General features: G+C 38.5%; 1 protein-coding gene across 1 annotated transcript in view; it reads left to right on the top strand.

Annotated features, from left to right (window-relative positions):
* Window positions 1-18,414, top strand: part of LOC129765902 (muscle-specific protein 20-like) — a 174,167-nt gene that overhangs the window by 68,583 nt on the left and 87,170 nt on the right. The gene's annotated exons all lie outside the window — the stretch shown is intronic.

Here is an 18,414-nt window from a genome sequence, read left to right as displayed (position 1 = left end):
ATCACATGGTAAATAAAACGCTTTGTAAATGAAGAAGTATATAAGCATTAATTTGTTGGCATGTTCTCGAAAAAAAACCTTCTTGGCTTCTGGAACAACTGGAAGTATTGCTGCCAATAACAATTTCTTCCGTTGCTTTTGAATTCCTCTCGGAGCTTTTTGCCACTTCATGCTGCCATCTAAGGAAAAGTGACCAGCTGCAAGCATCTTTTGCTGTTTCTTAGATAGCAAAACACAATAATTCAGTTGCTTGCTGTCAACAACATCAGAATAGCCGATATCATACCGACCTTTAGCAATTCTGGCCCGTCTAATATTCTCAAACTATGCCCGCGGATTTAATTTATTGAGAGTGTATTGAGTAACGGCAAATTCAGTTTTAAAAACATGTATGCTCTGCATGTCCATCACATTGACGCGCTTCTTGGCCCCTCCAACAGCCTTTTTGAAATCTTCGAAATCCACTACTCGGCAGTTTCAACAGCAGCATGAAAACTGTCAGCCGCCATGAACGTATGACCGGATTCGAAGTATTTCAATACAATCTCCTTAACGTCAACTTTATCGTCGTTCAATAGGAGAACAAGATGTAGGAAAAAGTTCCAGTACTGATACTAGGGATACTGCATTACTATATACTACACCACGGTGCCAATTATGTTTACTTTTTTATGCTTTGACACTGTCGTTTTACGCATATTGAGAACTACTTTTCACTTACTTACTTTTACTTACTTTTTGACAATTTTCACTTTTGCTCCATAAAAAAATATTTTTATGCATAATCTTTTTGAAAAACACAAAAAACTTATTATTTGTTCCCAGTATTAAAAAAGACGGGTGGGTAATGTCGGGGACATAACCGGAGTGACGTAGGACTATGCAAAGGGGACAGCTTTTGTTAAATATATATTTTAAATATATTGTTTTATTTTCTTCACCTACGTGAATACCTACCTATCTACCTGAAAAATGGATTAGTTTACTGTTTAAGCTTTATGAATATGTTAATGGTTCTGAAAAGAACCTTTGGTGTTGTGTTTTTGTTATCACTCGATATTCCCATCTTGTTCGGCTAAACCTTCCTGTTTAGCGATTTGTTGTCACTCGCCACAGCTTTCACAGTTGGAAAATTTCTTCCCATCCAGCTTGTGACATATTTTACAGTAAATTACATTCAATGGCACGTCGCATTACCACCACTCAGTATCGGATTGGAGGTAATTTTAACCTGTAATTGAACATTTGCGATGACAGTGGTACAGTGTCGACTTTCAATGTGGGATCATAATTTGGATCTCTATGTTTACAAAAATGTCCAACTAAATAAGTCACATTACATGTCCGTCCAATTAGCTAAATGTCGAACTAATTGTAGATTACTGTACTTTCAATCTGGAAACAATTTAAGAATTGGTGAAAATTGAATAATCAGGAAAGTCCCCAACTATCAATAAGCTCAGAACAACTGCCAAATTCACATACTCATCAAATCCTGGCAAACAAATTATGAAAACATCAATTTGTGTTTTATTATTATTTTGGATAATGTTTTAGAAAGCATTGAACTTTATTTCCTAAACTCTTTTTTGGAAGGTTTAATGGCCCTGAAAAGCGCCTTGTTTTATGGAATGGTTCCAATTTAGAAAACTTAGTACTCGTGGTTTTGAAAAAAACCATTTCGAACGCCCTCGATGCCGCCTTGTTCTGGATTTGCCACCAAAGCAGTTTGTATAAAGAACAAACTTTTTTCTTCTGCTACCTGATGCCGTTTTGCGATTGCGTTTGCCACTCGCCATTCGCTGCAACTGCCTGTTGTCTTGATGTCCGCCGAACCGAATGTGTTATGTTCCGAATGCAGGTTTTCTTATCGTCGACCACCACGGTTCGAGCGGGATTTTGCCTTTCCCTTCACTTTTCCTCCTTTGCCATATCCAACCATGGCTGCTTGTGTTGGTTTGTTGATGTGAGGTGATGCGAAACGATGTGGTGTACGGTTCGGATGAGAATGATCGTTACGGCAGCGGAGAGGGGATTTTTAAGCTGACTGGCTGGCTCGAGAATTACGCATGCGTGAGACTGCGACCAATGTTTCGTTCATTTTTTTCTTTTTCCTTTCCAATCGTGCTTCATTGTATTTCGCTGCTGCTCTGGTTGCCCGTTTTGGTCGGTACGATTTGAGGAGCACAAAATGAACCAATCAAAAATGGGCACAAAGTGTATTTGGACAATGCTTGATATTTCACAATTATTCAATTATTTATCTCAAGAAAAATGAAATGTTATTCGTTATGATAGATGCGTAGATATATTTCCTATCAATTGATGCAAAAACCTTTGCGATCTATTGAGAAATGCTCGAGTTATAAGCGTTCCAAATCTTGCATTTTTTTCCTACTTGTTCAGTGCCTAGATTTCCATTTCACCCCCTATATCTTCCGGTTAGACGTAGTCCTACGTCAAAAAAAACAAAATCAAGTTCAACTGTCCCATGTTGATATTCTACACATAACTGTCCCACCATGCATTTTAAGCCCCTAATCCACCTAGATTGCTTCAATTGAGGGAATCTCTTCACATTTCATTAAACAATAGCTTAGTGCTTATAAAAAACCCGATGCATTGCTAAACTGAAATGCTTGAAGCTTCTGCTAGACAAATGTGTTAGAAAACTTTGATTGCGTTTTTCTCAGTTGTTGATTTTGGAACATGGGACAACTATGCGTAGAACGGCAGTATAGATGAAGCAGAAGATCAGGATCACGGCTACCTAAGATATCCCGGACGGGGATATCCGATTGTCTGCCTTGTGCTCTCAGTGCTCTAGAGAGCTGAGAGCGAGCAGCATGGAACCGGATACACGACCAGACAGCATGCTCGATGTCGTGGTAGCCATCGCCACAATCACAAAGATTGTTTGCTGCGAGCCCAATGCGATAGAGATGCGCGTTTAGGTTGTAGTGATTGGACATGAGCCGAGATATCACGCGAATGAAATCACGACCTACATTCAATCCCTTAAACCAAGCACTCGTCGAAACCCTAGGGATAATCGTATGTAACCAACGACCGAACTCATCTTCACTCCACATGCGCTGCCAACTAACGAGTGTGTCCTGACGAGGAATGTGAAAAAATTCATTATAGGCAATTTGCCTTTCAAAAAGTGTGCCTTCTGAAGCGCTCACCTTAGCTAGCGAGTCCGCTTTCTCATTCCCCGGAATCGAGCAATGAGAGGGAACCCATGCTAAGGTAATCTTGAATAATTTTTCGACCAAAACACTCAATAGTTGTCTTATTCTTGTTAGGAAATAAGATGAGCGTTTATCAACTTTCATTGAGCGGATTGCCTATATTGATCTGAGACTGTTTGAAAAAATAAAATAATGGTCGATGGGCAATGTTTCAATGATCCCCAGTGCGTAGTATATCGCACCCAGTTCAGCAACATACACGGAACAAGGATCTTTGATTTTGAAAGAGGCACTGGAATTTTCATTGAAGATGCCGAAGCCAGTGGACCCGTTTATGCATGAACCGTCAGTAAAGAACATTTTATCAGATCTAACTTTCCCATATTCTGCTGAAAATATCGGCGGAATAGAATCGGAGCGTAGGTGATCTGGGATTCCATGGATTTTTTGTCGCATGGACAGATCGAAATTGACAGAGGAATTGCAAAAGTATGGGAAGCAAACTTGGTTGGAGATGCCTGGTGAAGGGTGCACGTCATGGGTAAGGTACTCATGGTATAAAGACATAAAACTTGACTGAGGAGTCAGTTGGAGTAGATTTTCGAAGTTATCAATCACCAATGGATTCATGATCTCGCAACGGATGAGAAATCTGTAGGATAATTCTGTGAATCGAAGAGTGAGCGGGGGTACTCCTGCCAAGACTTCGAGACTCATCGTATGTGTCGAATGCAAACACCCCATGGCTATACGCAAGCAACGATATTGTATCCTCTCCAGCTTGAGAATATGAATCCTGGCAGCTGATCGGAAGCAAAAACTGCCATATTCTGACACTGATAATATCGTTGTTTTGTACAACTGAATGAGGTCTCCTGGATGGGCACCCCACCATGTTCCGGTAATTGTTTGGAGAAAATTGATTCTTTGCTGGCATTTCTGTTTCAAATACGCAATGTGTCTCCCCCAGGTACACTTAGAATCAAAATATACACCCAGGTATTTGAAAAACATAGAGTGTTGGATCGTTTTGCCGGATAGGTGAAGCTGGAATTGGGCGGGTTCGTGCTTCCTAGAAAAAACGACCATTTCAGTTTTCTCCGTAGAGAATTCGATACCCAGCTTGAGGGCCCACGTGAACAGATTGTTCATGGTATCTTGCAACGACTTTTGCAGAGCGACGGGATTAGTACCCGTGATGGAAATAACTCCATCGTCTGCAAGTTGTCTCAGCGTGCAGTCTCTAGTTAGATAATCATCCATATCATTGACGTAAAAACTGTACAAGAGGGGGCTTAGGCAGGAGCCTTGCGGTAGGCCCATAAAACTGTAACGAGAAGATTTTGAGTTGCCATGAGAGAAATTCATGTGCTTTTCTGACAGTAAATTGTACAGGAAATTATTCAGAATTGGTGAAAGTCCACGATTATGAAGCTTCTCTGAGAGAATTTCCATGGAAACTGAATCAAATGCCCCTTTGATATCGAGAAAAACGGAAGCCATTTGTTCTTTGCGAGCAAATAAGATTTGGATTTCAGAAGATAGCAGCGCGAGACAATCATTCGTCCCTTTACCTCGGCGGAAGCCAAACTGCGTATTTAACAGCAAATTGTTCGTTTCGACCCACTTGTCCAAACGAAGTAGAATCATTTTCTCTAACAATTTGCGAATACAGGATAACATTGAAATCGGCCTATACGAGTTGTGATCGCAAGCCGGCTTGTTGGGTTTCCGTATGGCTATCACTCTCACTTGTCTCCAGTCATGCGGGACAATATTCAGCTCCAGAAACTTGTTGAACAAGTTCAGCAAACGCTGTTTTGCCAAGTCGGGAAGATTCTTCAACAAGTTGAATTTAATCTTGTCCGACCCCGGAGCTGAATTGTTACATGAGAGGAGGGCAATTGAGAATTCTACCATCGAAAAATTCTCATAATCGCATTGGAGCGGAATATCGCGTTCGACGCTTTGTGCAGGAACAGAATCGGGACAAACCTTCCTTGAAAATTTGAAAATCCAAAAAATGCAATGATGTTAGTGGTCATTTTGACCCGATACACACTGCTGCATCATAGGCGCAATATTTTACATTTATGTACTGGGGAGTAAATTCAAAGTTTTGAAAACGAAAACATTACTTTGGAGGTGCACGGTTGTGAGCATTAATATCTGATGACTAAACGAAGTGGTATGATAATGATAATAGAAGGTCTAAAAATAATAAGCTTGGTAATTATTGACCCGAGAACTTGTTTCAATAGCTTAAAAATTGCTTCGAAACAGGCTATTTAAATAACAAAAATCTGTATATAAACGGGTGCCCGCTCGGAAATCCACTTAGTTATGATTGTGCAGTGGATGGAGGATGTTCTCGTTGCTGGCCGAAGCACTGTCAATCAATGCATCCAAGGATGGGAAAAATGTGTTGCTAACAAAAAAATATTTTTTGAATAAACCTCGTATCATAATCATATTGAATTTTACACTTTTTATTTTGGGAAAAAATCATCTGTTCCGGTTAGCACTCATACAGAATACGATAGAAACTACAAACTACACAAAGAGGCACGAGCTTTTACTACGCAAACTACAATGAATTTCATACACATTTTTATTTTTATTTATTTACTAGCTGACCCAGCAAACGTTGTTTTGCCATAAAAAATATTTCTGGTAGAAATGTTGGTTGTTAAATTAAAAATAACTAATGTATTGTAAGTGTGTTTAAACGTTTCAACGATCTACATATACGTGAAACGTTCGTTACTCTTGTGTTTGACATACTGAGGAATAGAGCGCCAAGTTGATGGTCACCGACAAAGATTGAAAAAAAAAACACAAACCATTCTTTGTATTCCAGTCCCGATGTATTTCATTAACGAATCTGAAGTGAAAATAGGAATATATTTTTGTCGTAAAGTAGACAAATTAAATGAAGAATATCAATATAAATTTCGTTGTTGCAAATGTATTTGTTGCTCTTCATCGAACCACAGAACTCAACATCAATATGGGCATTGAATGTTTTGCTCAGCTGAAGCGAATATGGCACTGCCGAACGATTTTCCATGTCAATGTTTGCGTTGTTAATTTTTATGAATGATTGTCTGTCATAATCAGTTTTTAGTCGTTGATATATTGGACATACACCTATGGTTGCGGTCGTGTCGTTGGTGAATTCTTTGAGAAAATGCATTGTGCACTTTCCATCTGCTATGCAAGGCTATAAAAGTTTTAGATTACCGCACGGTCATGAACCATGTTTGTGGTAACAATATCGAACAATAAAAGTAATTTTAAGTTGTTGAAGTTTGAATGAAAATTTTTATTCGATGTTGTTTCAATACTTAGTAGACTTAGAGTCTTGACCCTAACTTAACAATTATCTATTGATCTCCTTGCATTTTAACCAAAATATCTTTCAATATATGAAATAATTATCAGAAACTATTCTTGTTCAAGATACCTGAAGAGAATGTATTATTCTGCTACACACAACACACAAAAGAGCCATATTTAATTTATTTATTTTTTGTTTTAGAAGCGAAATAATCACTCGAAAATTCATAACAATTTACGCTTCACATAAATGGAACACGAAGCTCAATGACTGGAATTTTTGAGGAAATTACACTATCGATTTCCTCAGGGCGTATTTTGTCGATTATCCAAATTAAAAATGTGTTTATGAGGTAATCCCAATTTTTTGTAATTTTGCCATCCAGCCGAATACATTCAGCAAGGTGTGGAACCGAATACATGTAACGTTGTAATGAAGCTCGTTCTACATTTCATTCATTTTTTTGTACACACGTTTTGTAAAATCATGACAATGCATGTGTTTAGACCTGGCAATATCAAAGGCTGCGTCGGCTTTGCTCATGATAGCGTCTAGCAAGTGAGTGTATTTTTTCTCACACCACTTCACACCGTTTAGAATCGCAGTCGTTCGCTCTCTACCTCTATATCGTTCGCAAGTCATTCTACGTTGAGATGGTGAACGTTAGGGACATTAGAAACATTAGTACCATTGAAGAAGAAGATGGAGAGTGTCGTTTGAACGGTGGGTGCCAACGATAAACTCCAGATTGTTTTTTCTTCTTCGAATCACAATATCCCGCGTCACTATGCAGTCGCCTACCATGACTCCAGCAATGTATTCTACGACATACGCATTGAATGTATACATTGATTAGAATTGATGAAAATAAAGTGATAATAAAGCATGTATGATTTCAATCATTCATTATGTTTATTCAAAAAGTCTTCCAGCTCGCTGCCAATACGCATGGCTTTAGCCGAATTAAGGTTATTGGCACATGTGAGGATGAATGTTCAATGAAGTGAACCTAGCGCCACATGTCATTTAACAACTTAATAAATCCGCTCTCTTTGAAAAACAAACTACGGGTCGATTATTTGAATATTATTCATACCAAAATAATAAAATCGCGATTAAAAATAGGAGATGGGGGTGAACCTTTGAGATTATATATAGTTTTATGCCAAATTTGAGGAAAAATAGAAATCAAAATTATTTACGATAATTGGTACCCTAGCGGTATCATATATAGTTTACGTCTCATTCTCATGCCTACCAAATTTTTTGTGCATAATTTCTTTAAAATCGTTCGAGTCGTTTCGGAGAAGTTCAACCACGAACATCGTGACACGAGAATTTTATATATAGGATTTTGAAGCTTCCATTCGAAATGACAAACTCGTTTTCAACAAAAATCACCAATTAATTTTGAAAATAAAAATTTGTTTTTCTCAAAAACATATTTTTAAAAAAATTCTGAACGAGAATTCAACACGTATCCCATACATTGGAACAAGGGCACTGTTACTATTGGTAATTTTCATGAGAATTCAAAAGAAAATGTTTTGGGAAAAAATAATTTCAATTTTTAATTTTTTTTTCAGTGTAATTTTATTTATGTACTAGCTAACCCGGCAAACTTCGTCCCGCCCATTTACTTGATTAATTCTCGAGTAATGCAGAAATTTGTGTTTTATTTGTATGGCAGCCACCCCTAAGAGAAAGGGGGAGGGGTATCTAACCACCATAGAAACATTCATTGCACCCTAAAGTTTCCATATGCCTAATTTGGTTTAATTTGCTTGATTAATTCTCGGGTAATGCAAAAATTTGTGTTTTATTTGTATGGCAGCCACCCCTAAGAGAGGGGGGAGGGATATCTAACCACCATAGAAACATTCATTGCACCCTAAAGTTTCCATATGCCTAATTTGGTTTAATTTGCTTGATTAATTCTCGGGTAATGCAAAAATTTGTGTTTCATTTGTACGGCAGCCCCCTCTAAAAGAGGGGGAAGGAGTATCTTAACACCATAGAAACATTTATTGCACCCTAAAACTTTCACATGCCAACTTTGGTTTCGTTTGATTGATTAATTTTCGAGTAATGCAAAAAATTGTGTTTCATTTGTATGGCAGCCCCCTCTAAGAGAGGGGGAAGGAGTATCTTATCACCATAGAAACATTTATTGCATCCTAAAACCTCCACATGCCAAATTTGGTTTCATTTGCTTGATTAATTCTCGAGTAATGCAGAAATTTGTGTTTCATTTGTATGGCAGCCCCCCCTTTGAGTGGGGGAAGGACTGTCTAACCATCATAGAAACATTTAATGCATCCTAAAACTTTCACATGCCAACTTTGATTTCGTTTGCTTGGTTAATTTCCGAGTAATGCAGAAATTTGTGTTTCATTTGTATGGCAGCCCCCCCTTAGAGAGGGGGGAGGGGTCTCAAAATATCACGAAAACCTTCCCCGGCCCCAAAAACCCCTACATACCAATTTTCATGTCGATCGGTTCAGTAGTTTCCGAGTCTATAAGAATCAGACAGACAGACAGACATCACTCCATTTTTATATATATAGATATTGAGTACACAGTAATAAATAAATGTTGTTTTTGTGTGCCGTATCAAACAGACGCTGGATTTTCTCGCCAACCTGACGTTCAGCATGTACACAATAAACCTGTTATATGCACAGAAAATGCTGTTGCAACTCAACACTAAGTTTTTAAATTGGCACCTGCAAATCAAATGAAAATGTGTACTGTTTTAAGGGTGAACGTTACTGATAACGATAAGAAGTAATAGTAAATGTAACATGAAATTCTATCGGAAGTGCATGACCAATTTGCTACAACTTCCGCAGAAAGTTAGTATTTCCATCTGTTCGCAATTTTTCTCCCCCAAAAGACTAAACAATGCGATAAAAATAATGGCTAACCTTGAACCGAAATAGTAACCGCAAAAAATACCATATGAAACCATTCAGTAGCATTCTCTCATTCGTCTCAGCTATTGGGTATATGATATCTATGATGATATCCCAAAACGACCTTGCTCGTTTAAAACAATAAACAATAAACGTCGCTCCAAACAGGACCGATGGGCCACCGAAGGGAACATTTTCCCAAATATACTCGTACATTGCATAACACGTGCCACTGATCACTGGTTCGTTTTCATTCTCATTCATCTTGCGGACTTTTCTTTTATTTTTATTTCCGAAATTTATGCCATTCACCCACGTGAAGATGGAAAACAAACATTTTGTGGGGGAATGATTTAATTGTGTCGCAGACGCGACTTGTGTTTCGCGCCTATGTCGAACACAGCGGCTGAATTCGGCGGAAAATGTAATCGGTCCTAACATACACAAACCAACACCCACCCCACAAATAGTGGGTGGAGATTTAAATCGCATTGTTGCATTTGGGATGTTTTGGGTGGAAAGATTGCTGAAGCAGCTCCATGCTGGCAATTGTATGACTGAAAGGTCTGAAATGAAACGAAGAAACTATAATTTGACGATGATTAAAGGGGTAACCGTTTGACGCTAAAAGAATGGAAACCCCCCAACAAAGCATCGGTTTTAATTGTTATGTATCGATTAAATTGGCTTGGGTAAAACTCTGAGCTAATCTACCTTCAGTGTAAGTGAGCTTTCTCAGCTTGTATCACTCTCATTAAAACAAAATAAAATGTTAGAGGGAAGTCGAAAACTTCTAAATGACACACAAAAACTAAATTGACAGAATCGAGCATAATTTTTACACATCGGCTTTTGACGCATCAGATTAAATTGAAAATTCTGAATAGTTATGGTCCAAAGCTCGTATTTTCAGCGTTACATAGTTTTGACGCCATAGTTTACATGCGGTGAACATAAGCTCTATCTGACGCTGGCGTGATCCCCGCGGCGACACTGTACCTCAAACACAAATTCCGTCCAGTTTCTCACAGGTTCAAAATATTCTGGGTGCTACTATCAGGATATCCAGGACTCAACGCAAAAATCACGAATGGTGGCAATGCGGATGTCTTTTTTTCAAAATTCGTGGTACACCCAAAATAGATTTTTCAGCACATTTTTTGACATCCTTATAAATCATTTTAATTGTACTTAACCCTTTATAAGGCAGTGGAAACTAGGCAAGGAATCGACTCAAACTTCAGAGAACATAATCCTAACATGAAGAACACATATTTACCTTTGATGAAAATAAACTATTAAAACAGTTGAAAAAATTGGTGGGATTATATTGCCGCTGCCCGATTACCCCAAAAATTACTGTTTGCCGCTGCCTTGTAAGCTCACTTTATTGCGCGTTTGGTCATGCAAAAATCAAAAGAATATTTCTAGTGCAGCGAGATAAAAGGTTTTTTTATATAGACTTAGTAAAATTTTATATAGACTTACTAAAATTAAAAATTTGAAATTTTCATCGAATACCCCATTAATTTTATTGAGAAAACTGCATGACCCTACGCAATAGATCCTTAATAGAACGTTTCCAGCGAAAAACTGATCAACTTGTTGCATTTTCAATAAATTTAAACAGAAATTTCTGTCTGCGCTCTAAAATCACGTTTTTTTTGCATAAAAATGACTCCAAAATTAATAAAAAAAAAATTAGTATTGCCGAATACCTTTAGAATATTTTTTGTAACTGGCAATATAGTTGCCACGGCCTTTTCAAGGGTTAAAAGTATCATATAATGGATTTTGTCACATTTACCCGAATGTCAAATTTAGCCAGATGTACTATATTTAAAGCTATATTTTATTAGAAATATAGTGGGTAACTCCGCTTTTTCTCTTTTTTGCTCTACCCACGCAATAAGGACCGTATCGTTAATTATGGGTACGCTCAAAACACAGCTTTATTTCAAATATTGCATTTATTTTTCAGTTCTGATATCAAAATATTGTATCTTATGAATGAAAGAAAGGAGTAACAGTAAAAAATAATCAAGATTCTGATTTTCGCGCCAATGATCGCACCTGCTTCTTGATGTCCCTCATTAGGTTCTGGACAACCGTTTCATCGACTTGTTTGCTCACATTTATCCAATCCTTTTTGAACTGCTCAAGGTCATCGGCTGCCTTGTCCTTCTTCCGCAGTCGTCCCTTCATCAAAGCCCAAAATTTTTCAATAGGTCTTATTTGCGGACAATTTGGAGGATTCATCTCCTTTTCCACAAAATCGACATTATTCTCGCGATACCAATCCAAGGTCAAACGTGCATAGTGGCATGATGCCAAATCAGGCCAAAATAGAGTCGGACCAGTGTGCTTTCGGATGAGCGGTAACACACGCTTTTGGAGACATTCTTTCCGGTAAATTTCACCATTCATATTCCCGAGAGTGAAGAAAGGAGATGATTTCATGCCACATTGACAAACAGCTTGCCAAACCAGCACTTTCTTACCGAATTTTTCGCAAAAAATTGACTTCTCCGCGTTCGGGACATCTGTTCCTTGCTTTACAGTGTAAAACTGTGCCCCAGGAAGAGTTTTGTAGTCCAGTTTGACGTAGGTTTCATCATCCATGACGATGCACAGTTCGCGTTTGCTTAAAATCCCATCGTAAAGCTTACGGGCACGGGTTTTCACGGAACTTGCCTGAATTTGGCTGCGTTTGGGACATTTTTGCTTTCTATATGCCTTCAGTGAGTTACGTTCTTTGGCACGTTGAACCATACCGATTGATGTTCCACACTTTTTTGCGCAATCCCGTATCGATAATTCCTTTTTTCTTTCAAATTGCCTGCAAATCTTTTTATCCAAGTTTGGCTTGGATGGCCCAGGTTTTCTGCCGCGACCGGGTAGATCCTTCAATGTATTATACATACCAAATCGCTTGATAGCGTTTTGGACCGCATGGACGCTTACTCCTTCCGCCTTCGCCAATTTTCTCATTGATATTCCTGTTTCGGAGCAGTATCTGGTCACAATGGATTTTCGTTTTTCTTCTGTTAGCCCTCTCATGATTGCACTTTTAGGAAAAAACGATCTTTTAACAATGCTAACTGAACGCTAACTGTGTCAACAACAGGAGAAAAATAAACAGCTGTCAAAACAAGCTATAGTCTTTTTCAGACGGAGACTCTAAGGCGTACCCATAAATAACGATACGGTCCTTACACGAGTTTTTGGATACCAGTTGATGCACAAATGTGATCATTTGAAATAGGAATGATATATTTCAAAGCAAAAATTACCCGGGCAACCGTAATGCACCAGGCAAACGTAGGCCGTCCGTTTGTTTGCGAATAGCCGCCGCTTCCGACGGCGGTTCGGCGGCCTACTCGAATGGCGTCACCTCGGCGGCCGTCTCGGTTCCTCAGTATTTTCGAGTCCATAAGAATCAGACAGCCAGAAACAGAAATTCATTTTTATAAAGAGGAAATCAGGGTGAAACCGGCACCCTCTAATTTTTCTAGTTAGAAGCAAATTTTACGCATGTTCCGATGTCCTCTGTACACACACGTAATTTTTCACGTTCCGAGTCACAGCTGCTGGAGTCGTGTTGCTGTCGAAACATACAATAAAACAAAACTAATCAGCAATCTGGAAACAATCCGTGAATAATTTCGCAAGTGGAATTTGAGTGTTTTAACCGAAAAATGTTGTGAGGTGTGATACTTTTTGTGAGTTTGGATTTGTTGCTAATCGATGCTCAAAAACTATATTTTAAAATTTCAAGTCCGTTCGGGGTAAAACCGACACCTGGTTGGTTTTTCACTGACAGGGAAAATATTTTTTTTTTGTATAAGCCTCATGTTTATGATTGGAAGACAAAATGGCAGAACCGCACTGATGTGTCGGTGCTCATGGTATCCCTCGATCCACGCCATATCTTCGGTGGATGTTCATGCTGAACAGCTGAACAGGGACGAGAGTTTGAACTTCAGATGCTTGATCTTGAGAACCCTTTTTGTGAGCTCCTTATTATCATGACCATTACATTCCATGACAACCCGATAACATTTGCATTAAAAAAATTGGACAAAAACTGTCGATTTCTCAAGGGTTTACCTTAACACGCACTGTCGAAACCACCCATGCAGCATCAATCATAGTAACCCATGAGTAAGCAGAAAAAATTTGACAGTTCTATTGACGAATTTATGCAAAGCTGAAACAGCTCATGCGACATCTACATCAGAGCTCAGAACCACAAAAGTGAGGGTGTTTGATTATTTTACGCACTGAAAAGCAAGATTCGGTTGTGATTATTTATTTTATTTCAATTTAGATTCATTTCAGCCATTAAATGTCGTCAGCATATGGTAAGAAAGTTGGAGTTTTGTATATTTACGATGGTTTCAATACGCGATTTGACGAAAGTTATAGATAATCTTCGAAAATTTTAAGTTGGATAATGTATACCAGTTATTGATACTATGAATAATTGCGATGGAATCGATATGATATCAAATTGGCTGATATCATTGATTATGTAGGGGCCGATACGAGAAGGATTTGCAGTATTTTTAGCGCAAAACACGCTATTCATCGTTTACTTTGTTGATAAAAAATAAAGTTACAATATTTATAACAACCCATTCCTCGTAATATACGTACCACATTGTAAAATGATGTTTTTCTAACCATTTCAGCATGGAAAGAATACTTCACTCCGGGAAATTTGAAGGAAAATTCAGATTTTTCTAACAAATTTAAACGAATTTCATATAAAAAAAAATTATATAAGGTTGTGTTCAAGACACGACCGTATTGTTGACGTAGAACTAAGCTGTAGTTTCATTCTAGTCGCTTGTTTAGAGCCGCGGATATTATTTTGTAATTTACGAAAATTTTGAAATAACCATTCTACCAGTTTGGTCGCCCTGAAATGTTTCTTAATTGTAGAATCATTTGACGTTAATTGTTTGATGATTCATTCTTGTGCTTGCAGAACAATATATGCTCGAGAGGGCGCAGCTGTCATCCTTAGTAGTGAAAGTTTTGCTACTGGCAAGCGAAACCAAATCACAAATCACTAACTTTCTTGGTGACTAAATAAGCGAAATAAACACTATCTGCACGCGAACTTGAATAAATTAATGACTTATTATAACTTGTTGAATATTTTGGTATTCCCCAAATATTTTTTTAGCGCACAACCTTACCGCCTGCTTCGATGCATTGATGCAATGTGAAGGGCACCAACGAAGTCTTTATGAAGACAGAAAACAATGTTAACTGCTTGGAAAAAGTCAGAATATTTCCCTCAGCAGAGATTCATTACTCACACCCTAGCGTAAATAATTCCCTCCCGCTATCTTCCCTCCTTGTTTATATTTATCATTACAAATGGGGTTTCAGATGCATTATTTTTACGGACAGGTTATGAAGCACGCACTTACGCATACTCCCGTGGCCGAGTGGTTAGCGTCATAACTAACATGCCGGGGGTTCGGGTTCAATTCCCGTTCTGGTCGGGGGAATTTTTCGTCAAAGAAATTTCCTCCGACTTGCACTGTGATCACGCGTATTCTAGAGCTTGCCACTCAGAATGCATTCAAGGCGTGTTATTTGGCATAGAAATCTCAACTAAGTACTAATAAAAATGACGCAAGTAATACTACGTTGAGACGGCGAAGTTCCTCTAGGAACGTTAGTGCCATTGAAGAAGAAGAAGAAGACTTACGCATACAAATATCCATATATCGATGGCTTGAAGCAACTCAATATATACACACTTATCTTTGTTTTGCGCTTTTCTCAACAGAAGCCCTTTCTATTAATATTTCCAGTCTAGATTAGCTTAGCTGTCATCCTTTATGGAGAGAGTTTTCCTACCGTCATGCGAAACCAAACCTGACAAAATTCCAGAACATTGATTTTCTTGGTGAGCTGACGATAGCCTAGCCCGATGATTCTCCACACAATTATGTAGCTCAAAATATTAATGCAATGGCGTCAGTTTGATGCAATGATTGCAATGCCAGAGACATCAGTGAGTGAGTAATTTGGTCGCGTCCACAGCTCAGTCCGAAACGAAGACTTGTGATGGCGCAAAACAAGGAAGCACAAGCGATGTTCATTGTTTCGTATCTAGAACGATACTGAAAGTTAGCCTTTCCTTTCTTTCCTTTTTGAATTAAAGAGACTTTAAACTGCTTCAGTTCATTCGTCTCTAGCCTTCAAAAAGACCCTTGGAAAACTCTACTCTTTCCTCATATTATTCCTCCACCACCATTACCTTGAGAGAATCATTTGATCCCTCGCCGTCCAGCTCGCCCAGCAACGGTGTTGCCCAGTCGGTGTCCTCACAAAGAATGAAGTTTGCCTCAGCGAGATCCACTATTTATACTTTAGGCAAATAATCCCCTGGTTCTTCTACTTTTCCTTTGTTCACGGAGACTTTACATCCTACGATTTCCCCTTCGTTGCTCGTCGATAAGTTACTCGTTATTGACTGCTCTGTTCGGCAAAGCACACAATTGTAATGTATTGTAATGTATAGCATATCACACAAATCTTAGGGAATTTCCGATTCGTTTGGTACGTAAATCGCCAGAATCTGTTCACGGCAAAAATAGTTATTAACGTTAACTTTATTTCATAAAAACGTGACCTATTTTCTGATTTGGCGCCCTTAATGAAAGATGTAGTTCTACGTCAAAACAAAACATCATCACTTTACTCGCTGCGCCATCTGGTTGCAATTCGATCGTAAATTCGTCAGTCAGTCGAATTTTGACCGTGATAGCGAAAACAGTGAAGCTACTCCGTTTAGAAGTGTGCGTGGAGTAGCTTCACGCCGCGCCGAAAACGAACATCGTTTGGCACTTTGTGGACGCCGTATACACCCGTTCCGGCATGTACAACATCTTGGCACTATTGGACAACAATCAGAGCATCGAAAGAAAGCCCGGTTTCGGACGGCCAACGACCCTGAGCGACAAGAAGCTCCAAAGGATGCTGAAGAGGAAGATCGAGGGAAAAGTGGCTACGAAGGATTTAATGCAAAAGATGATGTTGATCGAATCATGAAGTATATTTTCAAACCAGTTGGATTCTGGGATATGGGTTACCACGATTCGATATGGTTACCATGAACATGGTTCTTGTGTGGATCTGAAACTTTTATCGCCTTGCATGGCAGATGTAATATGTACAAGGCGTTTTCCTAAAGATTACACCAACGACACGATCACAAACGTACGCAGATGTCTACTATATATATACGAAGAAATCCACAACGCAGACATTGACTCTGACAATCGTAGGGCAGTGTCATATTCGCCTCCGCTAAGCACCACAATTACTACTAAAAATGTGTAGCAGTTAATATTATCATTTTGTGGCTATTTTCATTAGTTTTTGAAATGGTAATATTTTTTTTATTTCGCTGGTGAGATAAGATGGAACACCCGCGGGGTAAAACGGACTATGACGGGGTAAGACCAACCAAGACTATTTTTATTTTTTTATTACAGTATATAATAATTCTAATATAAAAATACCACGGTGTAAATTAAGTTCCGCGACTCAAACTACATCGGTTACGGTTACTGAAGGATTTTTTTATTAATTCGTTTATTTTTACGGGCTCAGTTACTTAAGTTCAAAGAAGCCGAATTCTTAAATATAATTTTAAAACTATATATATATAAACAATTATCTTACATCTATGGTTAGTAAGGTGGGAAACCGATTACTCGCGGTGTACTCGAGTTTAGAAGGGTGACATATTTTTAGAAGAAGGATGGGATATAAAGAAATTGTAACAATGTTGATGAACACTCAATTCTTTAATCTATTCGTATATCTATAGTGTATTCACGTTTCAACTTATTCTACTATTTATATCAAGGGGACGAATTACCCGCAAAGAAAGGAAAGGAGGGTATACGGATATATGGACAATCACACACGAAGATCGATAGCTTTAAGGAAAAACATATATATATATATATATATATATATATATATATATATATATAAACATATATATGGGACATGTAATCAAGGTCTAACCGAGTCAATACATCTCTCACCGGCACATTGGGTTGCCTTCCTCGGGCCCGAAGGGAGTTCTCCAAATTCCATCTGGCGACAAGATACAACTCGCACGACCAAACAACGTGCTCGATTTCGTGGTAACCTTGGCCACAAACACAGAGATTGTTGTACTGAAGGATATTATCTTTGAGTTTTGAAGCATTTGATGGCCAGAATCCACCGAAATCGATCCGAACAACGCAATCCTTTTAATAGTCGATGATATTTGTTTACACGATAATGCACCGAGTATCGAGTACTGATTGGGCGTCACAGTTTAGCTCGAAATCATCCGCCGCATTTGCCTGATATGGCACTTTGGGGCCTTTCCCCTTTTCTCAAAAATTAAGACTTCAAAAGGTTCCAAACTTAATTACTACACATTGCTTAGTTTGATTGTTCGCACTATCATTGCAAGTAGCCCCGATACGATTATCGTTATCATATACCATATACCGATAACATCTTATCTTTGTGTATATCATCGTAAGAAAGGTAAAAACGACAAATGTCATTCTGACGATCATAGCAAACTCAGCTTAAGCATGACGAAAGCTTTTTCCAACGCAAGGCAAGTCATGAGTCGACATTTTCAAACCGTTTCATTTGGGAAAAACCTTCGGAAAAAGAAAATCCCTTTTCGACATTGAATATCATCACGGTGTCAATCATCAATCAGCGGCAAATCTCCTAGATCCGCGAGGTAGGTAATCAAACATGGATGATCATCAACTTTCAGAAAGGTCAGGAATGGCTGCTATATTGATTATCACTTCAGCTTCGGGGCGAAAACGATACGTGACTTCCATCGAAAAGTAATCCTGACCTCTAGCTGATCTGTGTTGAACTAATGATCAGTCCTCAGACACGATCAATG

Source organism: Toxorhynchites rutilus, chromosome 1 (assembly GCF_029784135.1).
Source record: "Toxorhynchites rutilus septentrionalis strain SRP chromosome 1, ASM2978413v1, whole genome shotgun sequence".
In the NCBI taxonomy this organism is placed as follows: domain Eukaryota; kingdom Metazoa; phylum Arthropoda; class Insecta; order Diptera; family Culicidae; genus Toxorhynchites; species Toxorhynchites rutilus.
The sequence above is the reverse complement of the archived record's forward strand: the minus strand, read 5'-3'. Positions and strand labels throughout refer to the sequence as shown.